General features: G+C 39.1%; 1 protein-coding gene across 2 annotated transcripts in view; it reads left to right on the top strand.

Moving 5' to 3' along the window:
• Positions 1-738: 738 nt before the first annotated feature.
• Positions 739-17983, top strand: part of PLAC1 (placenta enriched 1) — a 36665-nt gene continuing 19420 nt past the window's right edge. Inside the window, exons 1-2 of one of the 2 annotated variants that reach the window (XM_024988285.2) lie at positions 739-878; positions 2969-3040. The gene's annotated coding sequence lies outside the window, so the exon portion shown is untranslated. The remainder of the gene's footprint in view (positions 879-2968; positions 3041-17983) is intronic. The other variant, NM_001077057.2, reaches the window with a different exon arrangement.

Here is a 17983-nt window from a genome sequence, read left to right as displayed (position 1 = left end):
GTTTGCCTTTCCACACTGTAAAAGGAGAATCTTATTACTGGTTTCTAGTCACCTCAGAGCATTGTGGGGAGAGTCGAAGCCAGTCTGGAAGCTGGATGTCTAAACATCCCTGGGCTTGTGGAGTTCTCACCAAGCCTGTCACTGCTGTTGACATTGAGAATACTGGTGTGGGAACAAGTGCTGTCTTTGTCACAGGCTCAACTCCAGGGGCCTCTCCTTCCCTAAGCTGGCAGCTGAGGCTAAGTACTCGATATCCCTGGGCCAGCTGTTGTGAAGTAAACGCCAGGCAGTAGGTAAGGCAAGATTCAGAACTGGGCAGACAGCCAGGCTTGAGTGGGAGCCCTGATTCAGGAGTGGAGGGGGGCACAAAAGTTGGCAAACAAGTGTTTTCCAAGGGAGGAAGACTAAAAAAAATACAATCTTGTTTCTAAGGTAGACAGAGTACCAACGGGCTGTGGGGGAGCAGCCTAAAAATTCCTTCTTTAACTCACTTATCAGCTGAAGAAGATTCTAGTACTAGAAGGACACTGTGAGCGATGTTTCCCAAGGAGGCTTCCCTGGGAGCACAGAGAGATAGCCACACCCTTTGAAGTTCGCTGGGAGCTTACAAAGGGCAGCGTTGTTTCCACCAGGGAAGAATGATAGCCCCACATAATGGTGTCCTTATTCTCTAAATCTCAGACCTTGTGCGATGAGGGGCCAGTGAGCCTTCAGGCTCAGGCGAAGGGGGGGGGCATGGGCAAGACACTTGGCACAACGCACATGCTCACAGCTTGCTTGCTAGCCAACATGGAAGATCTTTCCTAAGAAGATAGTGTGGTCAAAGTCTGGGGCCTGTTTCAACTCGCTTTCTAGGAGGATTGCTAAGCCATACCCAGGTATTGTTTTAATTTGATGATGGTTGATAAATGTTTCCAAGTAGACGTATCTATCATACTTCATAGATTTCGGTGAAATATATCATGCGCTTAGAGGCTGTAGAGATAAAAGACCGATGAGAAAAATATTGTTTTAAAGCAGAATGAAAAGGGTAGTATTTCTGAGTGGTGGGATTCCTATCGCACAAAGAAGAAAGTGAGTGGGCTGGCAAGAGCTGTCTAAGGTGGTCGATTCTCCAGTCATTAGTCAAGTGAAGTCCTCAGATGGGGCTCTAACATAGCCTTAATCAACTTGGGGATGCCTATGGTACTGCATCATCCATTCTTATGTCAGGGACCACTTCCAAAATTCTGACTCATTTCCCAGGCCAGTGGAACCATGTAGGCATATGAGTTTCACGTCTGGTGTCATCTCCAGGAATTTCTGTCAGCCTTGGTGCCTGGGAATAACTCCATTAGACCCAGTAGAAGTTGGGTGGTGCGATGGCAAGAGTTCAGGCGGAGACCTAAGCTCCAGTCCTAGCTCTGTGCCAATTAACTGTCATTTCAGGTGGGTCTTTTAACAATTCTGTGTCTTGGTTTCTTCAGTGGTTAAAAAAAGTCTTTAATTTGATGATTGAGTCCCTTCCAGGTTTAAAAATAAGAATGTCTGTTTCTTAGCTTTGGGTTCAATAAAGAATTGTTGTAGGTATGCCAGTCATCTGGTGTTATAAATTCTTTTAGGTCTGAAAGGGATCTTAAAGGTCATCTAGTTCAACCCCTTTATATTATGGATATATCAATAGAAACCAAGACTCAGAGAGAAGGGAGTCATTCAATTAGTGCAGACTGAAGGTTAAAGATCAGGTTCCATGATTCCCAGTCCAGTGCATTTTCCACTGCCTTTATTTTTAAATCAAAGTAATACATGAGAATGATTTTTTAAAATCAAGTAATATAGGAACGCTTGTAATTAAAAAAAAAAAAAAGTTTTCTGCCCTACCCTTAGTGTCACTCCTCAGAAGCAGCCATTGTTAAGAGATTCTGTTTTCAATTCATCTGGTGGTTATTTCAATATTTCTAAATATGTCTCTACTCCTACTTCTTAATTTATCCATTTGAAGCCTTATCTATTGACTCCTTGCTGTAAAAACTATGGATTTAGGTCACTTAGCATTACTCTCAACCTCCTTTCTTTCTCCACCTCCCCACGTTTGATAGTATTATCTTTATGAGGTTTTTAAATTCACCTTTTAAAATAGTATTCAGTATAATTTCCTATTTGGGTTATACAGTTTAATGAGTTTAGACAAATACAAAAAGTCATATAACTACCACCACAATCAATATATATCACCCCCCAAAACTTCCTTATGCTGCCCTTTGTAATCAACCCCATCCTTCACTCCCAACCCCTGGTAACCACTGATCTGTTTTATGTTCCTATACTTTTGCCTTTTCCAGAATGTCATAGAAATGGAACCAGCAAATATGAGAACTTTTTATACTGCTTCTTTCACTCATTTTAATTATTTTGAGATTTATGTCTCAGTAGTTCATTGTTTTTATTGCTGAGTAGTATTCCATCGCTTGAATGTACCAGTGTACTCACTCACCAGTTGAAAGACATTTGCATTGTTTCCAGTTGGATAGTATTATTTTTAGTGAATTCCACTGGTTACCTTTTAACTTGAAATCATATACTAAAACCTCTATTTCTATATGTCTAGACAATATATAGTGGACAATGTCCACTATATATTAAGTAGGTCTTCCTTTTCAGAATAGTAAATGCTTTTGACTAGATTTTAAAACATGATACTTTCATTCATTTCATGTCTGCTTTAAATGGATTACATTTGAGGGTATAATTTTTCATGTGGGTAGAGGGCTTGTTTAAATGCTATCCAGCAGCCCCATTCAGGGCTACTACTATTCTCAGTGGCTCCTGTAGCACAGGGGCCTTCTCTAGCTCGGGACATGCTTGTTGCTGGGAACATATACATGTACTTTCTGTTCTGACCGTTGCTAACTCAGGCAGTAATTTGGGGGAAAAAGACCTTTCTTCATGTGGATTTCAGCTTTTGTCTGTCATGCTTTTGCTGTTCCAGCTGCCTTCACCAGTGAGCACAAAGCCACATTTCAAAGGAGACTGACAAATTATCCCCAGCTGCCAGAAGGAGGTTAGCTTTCTGTGTGTTCTGTGTCCCCCTTCTCTGATAACTAACAGGTTAACTTTCTAAAGGGAATTGACAAAAGCAGAAATTGTCCTTTCACCCAAATAGGGTTTTTGCTTTTTGAAAAGTTGTGGATTTGTCATATTCCTCTCCATTGTGACCTTAATTTACATCAGGAAATACAGTGTAAATTATTACAACTGAACCCCTGTTGTTTGCAAGGTTCACATTAGTGCATTTTTTTAAAAAGCACGTATGAGATTGCAATTCTGTTTGAAAATTTGCTAGCACAGTGTCTTTCCTCAAAAAGTAGCTATTTGAAGGCTGAATGATACCAACCCTCGCCATAGAGAGTGATATATGATTGCACTTACTTGTATTTTTAACCATCTTTGTATGTGTGTTATCTGCCTAGCACTTACACTGCATAATGGGGGGTGAGTCTCATACCTAGCCCGGCATGCTACACATAGTAGGTGCTCAGTAAATGCCTTTTGAATGGAAATGATCCATAATATTGTCTTGCACAAATATGGTGAAGTATTCTGCATCAATGTAGTGAGTCAGGCATTCTCAAATACTACTGGGCATGCAAATTGATACAACTTTCTCACAGGGTCATTTGCCAAAATGTGCCAAAGCCTTAATGGTGTTCTTATCTTTTCACCCAGAAACTCTCCAAGGACTACCCTAAAAAAAAAAAACCAGAAATGCACAAAAGATATAAATACTAAGAAACTCATTGTAGTATCATTTAAATTAGATAAAAAGTGAAATCAACTTCAATGTCTAAATTATAAAATCTTATGTAGTAACATTTATACTATAAATGTTTTGTAGTTATTTAAAATCGTGTTTAAGAGAGTCTATAACATCATGAGAAAATGCTTGCAGCCTAAACTAAGTGGAGAAAGGGAGGATACAGATGAACATACAATATGATCTCCTGCGTGTGTGTGTGTGTGTGCACACGTGCAAAAAGAAAGAAGACAGAAAGGAAATAAACAAAATATTAACAATGATTCTAATAGTAGAATTATGAATTATTTTCATATTCTAATATTTGTAAATTCTAAATTCTTTACACTGAGCTTGTATTACTTTACAAACCTGAAAAATATCTTTAATTAAAAAGATTTTAATTAATTAAATTAAATTAAAATTTCTTTAATTAATTTTTCCAATTAAGGAAAGAAAGAAATACTATCCTAGTCACAAAATATGAAACAATTTCTCAAACCAGAGTCTACTCTTCAGATGCCACGTGGAAAGTCAAGGCAGCGTTGTTTTCAGAAAAGCAAAATTATGCCTACAAGTCTTTTCGAGGTTTATTAAGAGCCTCAGTTTGATATTGAAAGGCAAAACTGTTCATCCTTTTCTCTAGGCCTAGTTAGGTTTCATCCTTCTCTCTCCCCATCCCCACCCATTTTAAAACTGTCCAGATCTGTGGAACAAATGTTGAACAAACTGGAAATAAATAAAATCCAATAGCTTTAAGATATCACAAAGCCCTCCCTTCCTGTGTATTAATGGCTACCAGCCCATTGTACTCCCCAGAGTGGAGGGCTGGAGTCAGCGAAATGGAGGCTTTTCTGATTCAAGCATGAAAGCTGCAAATGCTCAAAATTTAGGAAGTCTGAGAAGACTGAGACACAACATGTACAACCTTCCCTCCCTCACATTCTGACCTTTACATAATAAAAACTGGTGGGCTCTGCTGGGGGGAAAAGCTACTAAGTGAAAACTCAGTCGTAGAAGGCAGATACAGTAAGTATTCTTCACATTTCAAAGAAATCTCAGAATCCTAGAACTTTACAGCTAAAAGGAAAATATTCCAACAAGTCCAGAGTTCTTTCCAAATCCCAGATACTGTGCTGGTTGCTGATCAAATGTTATCTCATTAAAAACCACATAGCAATGCACTCCATTTTACAGATAAGGAAATCAAAATCCAGGGAGGCATTGTAAATTGCCTTGGATTACATAGTTTTTTTTGGCTGCAAAGCTGGAGCTAGGGCCTACATCTTCTGGAGACTCTCAGGTGAAAAAATGAGTTTTTCTGATATTGTCTTGTCCCTCAGTTCCAGATAGTCCAAAAACTGTGCAGTTGTGCTTGCATCTTTTGCTAACAACTTAAGCTAATCAGGTCCAAGATCAAACATATAGTCTTCTGCTTGGCTCCCAGTGACCCAGGATCTGAACTAGTCTGGCTTTTTACTCTCTTTCATGCCCCAGCCCCCACATAAACAGTCTGTTAACAAGTCCTGTCCATTTTTCCTTCAAAAAAATACCTTCAAAAAGGCACAACCTTCCAGTTACAAAATAAATAAGTCATGAGGATGTGACGTACAGCATGGACACTATAATTAATAAAGCCATATTATTATATTTGCAAGTTGCTAAAAAGTAGATCTTAAAAATGCTCATCACAAGAAAGAAACATTTGTAACTATGTATGGTGACAGATGTTAACTAGACTTATTGTAGTGATCACTTCACAGTATATACAAATATTGAATCACTATGCAGTATACCTGAAACTAATATCATGTTATATGTCAATTATACCTCAATAAAAAAAAATACTTCTATGTCCAACCCAACCTACAAAACAACCCAACCTCTACCTCCTTCTTGACTACTCCCAAACCACACCACTGCCTGTCTTCTGGCTCAGACAACAATTCTAGTCTGTATCACACAATTATTTTAGCACCTGTCATTCAGGGACAGTTAACATTTGTTCAGCAGCACTCATCCTAGCATCAAGCAAGTATTGATTGTCTACTATATGCCAAGTGCTGACATGGAGAATTCATTTGTCTTTTCTCCTCAACTAGACATTAAACATCCTGAGAGTGAAGGCTACAGCTTTCTCCATAACCTCTTAAACACCCGTTGCAGCTCTGGGCACATACTGAAGACTTGTTTATTCAAGAGCAGAACAGATTTAAGGAATCTGTCACCAGCTCAGCAGCTGGAGAACTCTGGGGATGCCTTAATCTATGGATCTGCCTCAATATCTCACAGGCTACATGAGCATGATCCACTCACTCAATGAAGACCGCATATCAAACTGACTTTTTAACACCACACCTTCAGGGATAAGTGAAGAGGTTTAGCTAATAAGAGGTGTGGAGTCCAAAGCATCAAATGGGGATTTCTGCCTCCAAGAAAAGAAGCTGGAATAGATGTACTCGTCCCTATTTTTGTCACTAAATAAAGCTAAAAACCCTGGGTGTTATATATAAAACAAATATAAGAGGACCAAGAAAGGTGGAAAGAAGAAGGCAGAGTGGCTAAAGACCTCAGTAACCAATGAATGACGTGATGGTGAGTTCCCTGGATTTTCTTTTTGCCTCATTGATTCCAGACTGGATGCTGGAGACACCAGCAGTTAAGAAAAAACCAAGTGGGAGCAAACAAACAAGAAAGGCCTGCTCTCTTTAGCCGAAGGACCAAGAAAGGGGCAGCCTAGCAAAGTAGGCAACTTTTAGACAAGTACTACTCTACTGTAGCCAAACATCACAGGAAAAACTATGACTTCCACACACACCCATGCCAATGAATGATGAGTGGAGAGCCTGAACTTCTACCCCAATGTGCCACTAACAAGGCAGCAACTCTCTTTTCCATGCCAGAGTAGGGGAAACTTGTCCAAATAGGAAAAACAAAAGGCTTAAATAAGAGCCTCATTACATGATACCCAAAATGAACAGTATTCAACTGAAAATCATTCATTATACCAAGACCAAGGAAGATCTCAAATTGAATGAAAAAAAGAATCAACAGATGCCCAAATCAAAATAAGAGATGTTACAGTTATCTGACAAAGATTTTGAAGCATCTACCATAAAAATGCTTCAGTGAACAATTACAAACATGCTTGAAACAAATGAAAAGACTAGAAAGTCTCAGCAAAGAAATATAATATCTCAGCAAACAAATACGAAGATACAAATAAGAACTAAATGAAAAATTTAGAAATGAAAAACTCAGTGGATGAGCTCAACAGAATAGAGCAGACGAAAGAATTAATGAACTTGAAGGTATAACAATAGAAATTACATAGTGAGAACTGGAAAAAAATGAAAAGAGCCTCAGGAACTTATGGGACTATAACAAAACATAATAACATTGATATCACTGAAGTCTCAGGAAGAGGGAAGAAAGAGAAAGGGGCTGAAGACCATTTGAAAAAATAAAATCTCAAAGTTTCCAAGTTTGGGAAAAAAAGATAAACCTACATATTCAAAGAGCTGAAAGAACCCTAAGCAGGATAGATGCAAAGAAATTCACGCTAAGACCCATCATAGTCAAACTTCTGAAAACTAAAAACAAAGAAAGTCTTAAAGGCAAAAAGAAAATAGAACAAGGAGACAATGTTCTAATAAGGAATTGGCACATTTTTCAAGCACTAAAAGAAAAGGACTGCTAACCCAGAATCCTACATCCCTCAAAAATGTCCATCATGAATGAAAGGGAAATGGAGACATTCTCAGATGAAGAAAACTTAAGAGAATTTGTCACCATCACACCTACCCTAAAAGAATAGCTAGAAGAACTTCTCCAAACAGAAAGAAAATAATAAAAGAAGGACTCTTGGAATATAAGGAAGAAAGAACACAATAAACAAAAATATGAAGAAATCCAGTAGACTTTCCTTCCCCTCTTGAGTCTATGAGGAAAGTAAATGAATATAAATGGAGGTAAGGTTTCCACTTCACCTGAAATGGTAAAAAAATCCATCACTAGAGTGTGGTAAGTTATTTATATATATATATATATATATATATATATATATATATATATATATATATAAATACCTAAAGGAACCACTAAAAATCTATACAAAGATATACACTCAAAACCATGACAGATAAATCAAAATGATATTCCAAAAAATATTCAAGTAACCCACAGGAAGGCAGAAAAAAGAAATCTGAGAAATAAAAGGCAGAAAACAAAAAATAAAATGGCAGATTTAGATTCTAATTTATAAAAAAATTGCATTAAGTATAAATGGTCTAAGTATATCAATTAGAAGACAAAGATTGGTGGAGTGGATAAGAAAAATATGACCCAATTATATGCATTCTACTAGAAACTTACTTCAAATATAATGATACAGAGAAACTGAAAGTAAAAGGATGTAAAGAGATATATCATGCAAACATTAATAAAAAGAAAGTATGTGTCTATCAAAGAAGAGCAAAATAAGCACAAAGCAAGAAGGAAGGAAATTATAAGGAGCAGAAATCAATGGAATTGAATAAAGGAAAACAATGAAGAAAATAAATGAAACAAAAGCTGTTCCTTTGTAAAGATCAATAGACTTGACAATCTCTAGCAAGACAGACAAAGGAAAAAGAGAAGAAGCAAATTACCAATATCAGGAACAAAACAGGAGATATCACTACAGATCCTACAGATAAGGGTGGGGTACAATAAAGTAGTACCATGAACTCTACACACTTGTATTTAAAAACTTAAATGCAATGGACCAATTCCTTGAAAAACACAAACTACCACAAGTCACCCAATATAAATAGAGTTCATAGCCCTATAACTATTAAGGAAATTAACTGCATAATTTTAAAACTCCCAACAAAGAACTCTCTAGTTCCAAAAGATTTCACTGGATAATTTTACCAAATATTTAAAGTATCAGCAATTCTACATTATCTCTTCCAGAAAATAGAAGTAATGGGAACATTTCCCTATTAATTTTATGAAGTTAGCATTACCTTGAAACCAAAACCACCTAGAGACAGTACAAGAAAACTACAGACCAATATCCCTCATGAATATAGATGCAAAAATCTTTAGCAAAATATTAGCAAGTAGAATTCAGCAATATAAAGGAATTATATGCCATGACCAAGTAGGGTTCATTATAAGTATCCAGTTCAGTTCAGTTCAGTCACTTAGTTGTGTCCGACTCTTTGTGACCCCATGGACTGCAGCACTAACACCCAGAGCTTGCCCAAACCCATGTCCGTCGAGTTGGTGATGCCATCCAACCATCTTATCCTCTGTTGTCCCCTTCTCCTCCTGCCTTCAATCTTTCCCAGCATCAGAGTCCTTCCCAATGAGTCAGTTCCTCGCATCAGGTGGCCAAAGTATTGGAGCTTCAGTATCAGTCCTTCCAATGAATATCAAGGACTGATTTCCTTTAGGATTGACTGGTTGGCTCTCCTTCCAGTCCAAGGGACTGTCAAGAGTCTTCTCCAACACCACAGTTCAAAAGCATCACTTCTTCAGTGCTCAGCTTTCTTTATGGTCCAACTCTCACATCCATACATGACTACTGGAAAAACCATAGCTTTGACTAGATGGACCTTTGTCAGCAAAGTAATGTCTCGGCTTTTTAATATGGTGTCTAAGTTGGTCATAGCTTTTCTTCTAAGGAGCAAGCATCTTTTAATTTCATGGCTGTACTCCTGGACACTCACAGGTAAGTCTGGCTCAATCTTTTATGGAGTCACTGCTCCTTTCTCCTGGGTCCTGGTGTGCACAAGGTTTTGTTTGAGCCCTCCAAGCATCTCTGGTGGGTAAAGGGTTTGATTCTAAGCACAGTTTTGCCCCTCCTACCATCAACTTCCCTGATAGGTCAGTTGGCAAAGAATCCGCCTGCAATATGGGAGACCCCAGTTTGATTCCTGGCTCAGGGAGATCTGCTTGAGAAGGGATAGGCTACCCACTCCAGTATTCTTGGGCTTCCCTTGTGGCTCCGATGGTAAAGAATCTGTCTGCAATGCAGAAGACCTGGGTTCGATCCCTGAGTTGGGAAGATCCCCTGGAAAAGGGAAAGGCTATCCACTCCAGTATTCTGGCCTGGAGAATTCCATGGACTGTATAGTTCATGGGGTTGCAAAGAGTCAGATATGACTGAGCAACTTTCACTCTTCCTTTCACCATCTTTTTGGGGCTTCTCATTTGCCATTGGATGTGGAGTATCTTTTTCTGCTGGGATCATTCTCCTGTCAACGGCTATTCAGCAGTTAGTTGCAATTTTGAAGTTCTCACAAGATGAGCACACGTCCTTCTACTCCACCATCTTGTGGGACAGTGACAAGTATCCAAGTCTGGTTGAATATTAAAAACCAATAATGTATACCATCATATTAACAGGCTGAGAGAAGAAAAATCACATGAGCATATCCACTGATGCAGAAAAGACATTTGACAAAATTCAACATCCAATCATGACAAAATCTCTCAGCAAGCAAGGAATAGAAGGAAACTTCCTTAACTTGCTAAAGGGTACCTACCAAAAAAAAAAAAAAAAGCCTTACAACTAATATTATATTTAAGGGTGGAAAACTGAATGCTTTCACCCTAAGATCAGGTAGAAGGCAAGGATGTCCATTGCTACTATTCTTTTTTATCATAGTGCTAGAAGTTCTAGTCAGGACAATAATGACAGAAAAGACATATAGATTTGAAAGGAAGAAATGAAACTTTCTATTTGCAGGTGGCATGATAATCTACACAGATAATCTCAAGGAAGCTATTTTTTAATTCATTTTATTCAAGTATAGTTGACTTAAAGTGTTAATCTCTGCTATACAAAAAAGTGAGTTATATATATACATATATATATTTTGTATTCTTTTCCATTTATCACAGGATATTGAATATAGTTTCCTGTGCTATACAGTAAGGCCTTGTAGTTTATTCATTCTGTATATAATAGTTTACATCTGCTAATCCTAAACTCCCAATCCTTTCCTCCCCCTCCTAACTCCCCCTTGGCAGCCACAAGTCTGTTCTCTATATCTGTGAGTCTGTTTTATAGATAAGTTCAATTGTGTCATATTTTAGGAATCTTCTCTTTTTTTGGCTTCATTGGATCTTCATTGCAATGCACAGGCTTACTCTAATTGTGGTGAGCAGAGGCTCCTCTCTAGTTGTGGTACATAGGCTTCTCATTGTGATGGCTTCTCTTGTGGAGTATGAACTCTAGGGCATTCAGGCTTAGTATTTGCGGCATGTGGGCTCAGTAGCTGTAAAGTATGGACTTAGTTGTCCCAAGGCACATGAGATCTTCCTAGACCAGGGATTGAACCTGTGTCCTCTGCATTGGCAGGCAGATTCTTAACCACTGGACCACCAGGGAAGGCTAGGAATCTATTTTTTTAACTCTTAAAACTAATAAGTCAGTTCAGCAAGATCACGGAATAAATATTAAAAATCTATTATGTTTCTATATACTGACAATGAAACATGGGCACCAAAATAAAAAATATAATACCATTTAAAATTGCTCAAAAAAAAAAAGACTTTGACATATACCTAACAAATATGCATAAGACTTGTATGCTGAAAACTACAAAATGCTAATGAAAGAAAACAAAGAAGAGGGGAATTCCCTGGCGGTCCAGTGATTAGGATGCCATGCTTTCACAGCCAGGGGCCTGGGTTCAATCACTGTCGGGGGAACTAAGATCCCACAAGCTGCTAATGGCATGGCAAAAAAAGAAGAAAAGAAATTAAAGAAGATTTAAATAAATGGAGAGAAATGCCATGTTCCTGGATATGAAGACTCAACATAATAAAGATGCCATTTCCTTCTCCAGGGGATCTTCCCGACCCAGGAATCGAACCTGGGTCTCCTGCATTGCATGCAGACGTTTTACAATGTGAGCCACCAGGGAGGCCCCCAATAAAGATGTCAGTTCTCCTCAAAATGATATACAAGTTGGTTCAGTTCAGTTCAGTTACTCAGTTGTGTCCAACTCTTTGCAACCCCATGAACCGCAGCACGCCAGGCCTCCCTGTCCATCACCAACTCCCAGAGTTTATTCAAACTCATGTCCATTGAGTCAATGATGCCATCCAACCATCTTATCCTCTGTTGGCCCCTTCTCCTTCTGCCTTCAGTCTTTCCCAGCATCAGGGTTTTTTCTAACGACTCAGTTCTTTTCATCAGGTGGCCAAATATTGGAGTTTCAACTTCAGCATCAGTCCTTCCAATGAATATTCAGGACTGATTTCCTTTAGGATGGACTAGTTAGATCTCCTTGCATTCCAAGGGACTCTCAAGAGTCTTCTCCAACACCACAGTTCAAAAGCATCAATTCTTCAGCACTCAGCTTTCTTTATAGTCCAACTCTCACATCCATACATGACTACTGGGAAAAGCATAGCTTGACTAGATGGACCTTTGTTGGCAAAGTAATGTCTCTGCTTTTTAATATGCTGTCTAGGTCGGTCATAACTTTCCTTCCAAGGAGTAAGTGTCTTCTAATTTCATGGCTGCAATCACCATCTGCAGTGATTTTGGAGCCCAAAAAAATAGTCAGCCACTGTTTCCCCATCCACTTGCCATGAAGTGATGGGACCAGATGCCATGGTCTTAGTTTTCTGAATGTTCAACTTTAAGCCAACTTTTTCACTCTCCTCTTTCACTTTCATCAAGAGGCTCTTTAGTTCTCCTTTGGTTTCTGCCATAAGGGTAGTGTCATCTGCATTACTGATATTTCTCCCAATAATAGATTCCAGCTTGTGCTTCATCCAGACCGAAATTTCACATGATGTACTCTGCATATAAGTTAAATAAGCAGGGTGACGATACACGACCTTGATATACTCCTTTCCCAATTTTGAACCAGTCCGTTGTTCCATGTCTGGTTCTAACTGTTGCTTCTTGACCTGCATACAGATTTCTCAGGAGGTAGGTAAGGTGGTCTGGTATTCCCATCTCTTTCAGAATTTTCCACAGTTTGTTGTTATCCACACAGTCAAAGCCTTTGGCATAGTCAGCAAAGCAGAAATAGATGTTTTTCTGGAACTCTCTTGCTTTTTCCATGATCCAGCGGATATTGGCAATTTGATCTCTGGTTTCTCTGTCTTTTCTAAAACCAGCTTGAACATCTGGAAGTTCATGGTCCATGCACTGTTGAAGCCTGGCTTGGAGAATTTTGAGCATTACTTTGCTAGTGTGTGAGATGAGTGCAACTGTGTATTCTTTGGCATTGCTCTTCTTTGGGATTGGAATGAAAACTGACATTTTCCAGTCCTGTGGCCACTGCTGAGTTTTCCAAATTTGCTGGCATGTTGAGTGCAGCACTTTCACAGCATCATCTTTTAGGATTTGAAATAGCTCAACTGGGATTCTATCACCTCCACTAGCTTTGTTCATAGTGATGCTGCATAAGGCCCACTTGACTTTGCATCCCAGGATGGCTGGCTCTAGGTGAGTGATCACACCATCATGATTATCTGGGTCATTAAGATCTTTTTTGTATAGTTTTTCTGTGTATTCTTGCCACGTCTTCTTAATATCTTCTGCTTCTGTTAGTTCCATACTGTTTCTGTCCTTTATTGTGCCCATCTTTGCATGAAACATTCCCTTGGTGTCTTTAATTTTCTTGAAGAGATCTCTAGTCTTTCCCATCCTATTGTTTTCCTCTATTTCTTTACACTGATCACTGAGGAAGGCTTTCTTACCTCTCCTTGTTATTCATTGGAACTCTGCATTCAAATGGGTATATCTTCCCCCTTCTCCTTTGCCTTTCGCTTCTCTTCTTTTCTCAGCTATTTGTAAGGCCTTCTCAGACAACCACTTTTTGCCCTTTTGCATTTTGTTTTCTTGGGGATGGTCTTGATCACTGCCTCCTGTACAATGTCTTGAAAATCCGTCCATAGTTCTTCAGTTGGTAGTTCCTAATCAAGTTGGTAGCTCCTAATATACAAGTTGGTAGTTCCTAATAAAAATCTCAGCAAGACTTGTAGAATTTTGTCTAAAATTTATTCAAAAAGTCAAAGGAACTAGAATAGCTAAAACAATTTTGAAAAAAGCAAAAAAAAAGAGGAAAGAATCAGTTGGCCCTACTACGTATCTTTAATAATCAAGACTATGGTGGGAACTTCCCTGGTGGTCCAGTGGCTAAGACCCTGAGCTCCCAATGCAGGGGGCCTGGGTTCGATTCCTGGTCAGGGAACTAGCTCCCATATGCCACAACTAAGGCCCAGCACAAACAAATAAATATTTTTTCAGCCTGTGGTGTTGGCAGGAGGATATATAGACCAACAGATCTGAATAGAATCCAGAATACACCCACATAAATATGCTTAACTGATTTTTTTTTTAACTGTAAATACAATTCAGTGAAGGAAAGATGGCATTTTCAATAAATGGTGCTGGAGAAGTTGGATATCTATGGGCAAAATAAAAGAACCTTGTATTAGAGTTCTTTAGTGAAACATAGCCAATAAACTGTGTGTGTCTGTGTAAAGACTGTGTGTGTATAGAAAGAATGTGGGAATGTGTGTATATATGTATGTATGTGTATGTGTGTATATACATACATCCAATTTTTCCAGCACCATTTATTGAAAAGACTATCCACCTTTCCTTCTTTGAATTCCATTTGTACTTTAAATATATACAGAAAGAAAGAAAGAGATGTTTATTTTAAGAAATTGGCTCATGCAATTGTGGATACTGGCAAGTCCAAATCTGCAAGTCAGGCCAGCAGGCTGGAGACCCAGGAAAGAGTTGATATTGCAGCTCCAATCTGAAGGTAGTCTTCTAGAAAACTGCCTCTTCCTTGGGGGAGGTCAATCTTTTTCTTAAGGCCTTTGGCTGATTGTATCAAGCCCACCTATATTTTGGAGGGTAATCTGCCTTATAGTCTACTGAATTGAATGTTAATCTTTTCTAAAAATAAAAAATACCTTCACAGCAACATTCAGCTGTTTTACCAAACATCTGGGCACCATGGCCTAGCCAACTTAATACATAAAATTATTCATCAAAAACCTCATCCTAAGTCTCATCACATACAAAAATTAAGTTAAAAGTGTCACAGACTTACATGTAAAACTAAAATTTTTAAAAACAAACAGCAAATATTCAGGACCTAGGACTAGGGGGAAAGTGCATAGACTTGACATCAAAAGCACAATACAGAAAACGAAAAACCAGTAAATTGAACCTGATCAAAATTTTAAACTTTTGCTCCATGAAAGGTCCTGTTAAAGAGGATGAAAAGACAACCTATAAAATGGGAGAAAACATATGTAAACCACACATCTGACAAATGACTCATATCTAGACTATATGAAGAATGTTTTAAAAACTCAACAGTGAATAAAACAGACAATCCAACCAGAAAATGGGTAAAGGACATAAAGACACATTTCACCAAAGAGGAAATACAGATGATAAATACACAAGATGTTCACCATCATTAACCATTAGGGAAATGCAAACTTAGACAATGAAATGTTATTAATACTACACACCTATTAGAACAATTGAATAAAAAGCAGTGACAATACCAGATGCTGGCGAGAATGTGGAAAAACCAGAACTCTCTGATACTGTGGGTGGGAAAGTGAAATGCTGTGGCCACTCTGGAAAATAGTTTGGCAGTTTCCTATAAAACTAAACATGCAATTATCATAGGACCCAGAAATCACACCCCTGGACGTTTATCCCAGAGAAATGAAAACTAATGCCCCCTACAGAGTCTTGTACATTAATGTTTACAGCTTATAGCTTTCCCTGTAATGGCCTCAAACTGAAAACAACCCAAATGTCCTTTGATAGATGAACAGTTAGGCAAACTCTGGGTGTGATGAAAAGGAAAGTACAACAACTTGGATGGACCTCAAGGGTATTATCCTGAGTGGCAAAACTCTTTGCATCAAGATCTCCACCCCTCACTCTGTAGTCCCAGTACCCCACCACTCCAATTGTAAACATTCTACATTCAGTTCCCTAAGATCCAAAAGATAAATTGATAAAAATAAGCACCCTGGTGATTTCAATTTTGTGGCAGTGTATGAGGAATGGTAGTTTCTAAAGTAGTATATTTTATTTATTTATGGCTGCGCTGGGTCTTTGTTGCTGTGTATGTGCTTTCTGTTTTTTCAATTAATTAAGTTATTTTAAGTGAAGGATAATTATTTTACCATATTGTGATGGTTTTTGGTATACATCAATGAGCTTTCTCTAGTTTTGGTGAGCAGGGGCTACTCTCTAGAGGCAGTGCACGGGCTTCTCATTGTGATGGCTTCTCTTGTTGCAGAGCATGGGCTTTAGGGCATGCAGGCTTCAGTAGCTGCAGCTCCAGTTTTCTAGGTCACAGGCTCAGTAGTTGTGGTGTACAGGTTTAGTTGCCCCACAGTATGTGGAATCTTCCAGGATCAGGGATCGAACCCATGTCCCCTGCATTCACAGGCAGATTCTTGATCACCAGATAGCCAGGGAGATCCCTAAAGCAATGTTTCTTAAATATTATCATTATCTTCCCACATCTACATGACACACACTCATGCACGCATATACATAACCCGGATGTTGGGCTTTTCATGCTATCGGATTCTTATCTCTGTTGCCTCATTTTCAAAGATGAAAGATAGAAACCCACCTAAGCTGTATTCAGATGAAGGGAGAAAGTAATGGCTGGTGGCAGTGTAGGGGAAAGAGTAACCGGAAAGAGAGGAAGAGAAACCTGATAAGAGTTACAGGGGGTGACTTGTGCTGACCTGTGCTGCAGCTCTGTAGCTTTGGTCTTGGTCATTCTGTTGACATGTGCTCACTATGTCCCCATCTGCAACCCCAGTTCAAAGTCTGAGAACTGGTGTGGAAATGGCCCTTCTTCAGGGAGGCCTTAAGCCAGACCCCAAGACTAGGTTAGATCCTTGTGTTACACACTCTCACAGCACTTGAATCTGACCTTGGAGTCATTTATCACAATTTTAGTTACATGTTTTTCAGGCTACTAAGTGTTAGATAATGATGTGTGAGTTTATCACATGTCTCCTATTTGGGACTGTAACTAGAATGAATGTTGGAACCTTGTCTTAGTTCATTTTTGTATATTCCCAAGCATCTAACAGGGTTTCCCGGGTGGCGCTAGTAGTAAAGAACCTGCCTCCAAATGCAGGAGACATAAGAGATGCGAGTTCGATCCCTGGGTCAGGAAGATCCCCTGGAGCAGAGCATGGCAAACCACTCCAGTATTCTTGTTTGGAGAATCCCATGGACAGAGGGGCCTTGCTGGCTATGGTTCATAGGGTTGCAAAGAGTTGAACCCGAATGAAGTGACTTATCATGCATGCATGCAAGCATCTGACACACTAGTGTTACTAAAAGGTGCTTGGTACGTATTTGTTAGATGAATGAAGAGGGAGAAGGTAGCAAGATTCTCATTGAATTAAACATAGTTACTGAAAACCTTTTTAAGAAAAATAAACTTTGATTTGTATTTATTTTCTCTATTATGAAAATAGGAAAAACATTACTTATCCCCCATGTCACATTGTGTGCTGTGCTAAGTCACTTCAGTCGTGTCTGACTTTGTGACCCCATGGACTGTAGCCTGCCAGGCTCCTCTGTCCATGGAATTCTCCAGGCAAGAATACTGGAGTGGGTTGCCATTTCCTTCTCCAGGGGACCTTCCCGACCCAGGGATTGAACCCGTGTCTCTTACGTCTCCTGCACTGGCAGGTGGGTTTTTATCACTAGCACCACCTGGGAAGTCACACTGGATAGACTGAATAGATACGGAGATACTCTGGAGTGAAAAGCACTATTCAAGTCCATGGGCTAATGGTAATAAAGCACAGGCTTCCTACCTATTGAGTTTGGGAAGCCATTGTACACTCTTGTCATGGAATCTAGGCCCTGGAGATGCTATGTATGACAATGTGTCCACCTCTAGGGGGCTTCTTTCCACCCACCAAGGATCTTTCCAAATCACCCAGCAGGAACCAGTGCTAGGTTAGGGTGCCTACCCAGGCTACATAAGGACTGTTAGGGATCAAAAATTATGGTTTCCGTTACCTTTATTTATTTCCCCCATGGGAATAACTGAGTTAAGTTGAGTGAGCACAAAAGATTTGAGAAGAGTTTCCTTTAGACTTTGACCCTAGAGCCCAAATACTGTTTCCCATGCTTCTCCAAGTTTCCATTCCCTGTCACTCACATAG

The sequence above is a fragment of the Bos taurus genome, chromosome X (genome assembly GCF_002263795.3).
Source record: "Bos taurus isolate L1 Dominette 01449 registration number 42190680 breed Hereford chromosome X, ARS-UCD2.0, whole genome shotgun sequence".
Lineage (NCBI taxonomy): Eukaryota > Metazoa > Chordata > Mammalia > Artiodactyla > Bovidae > Bos > Bos taurus.
The sequence above is the reverse complement of the archived record's forward strand: the minus strand, read 5'-3'. Positions and strand labels throughout refer to the sequence as shown.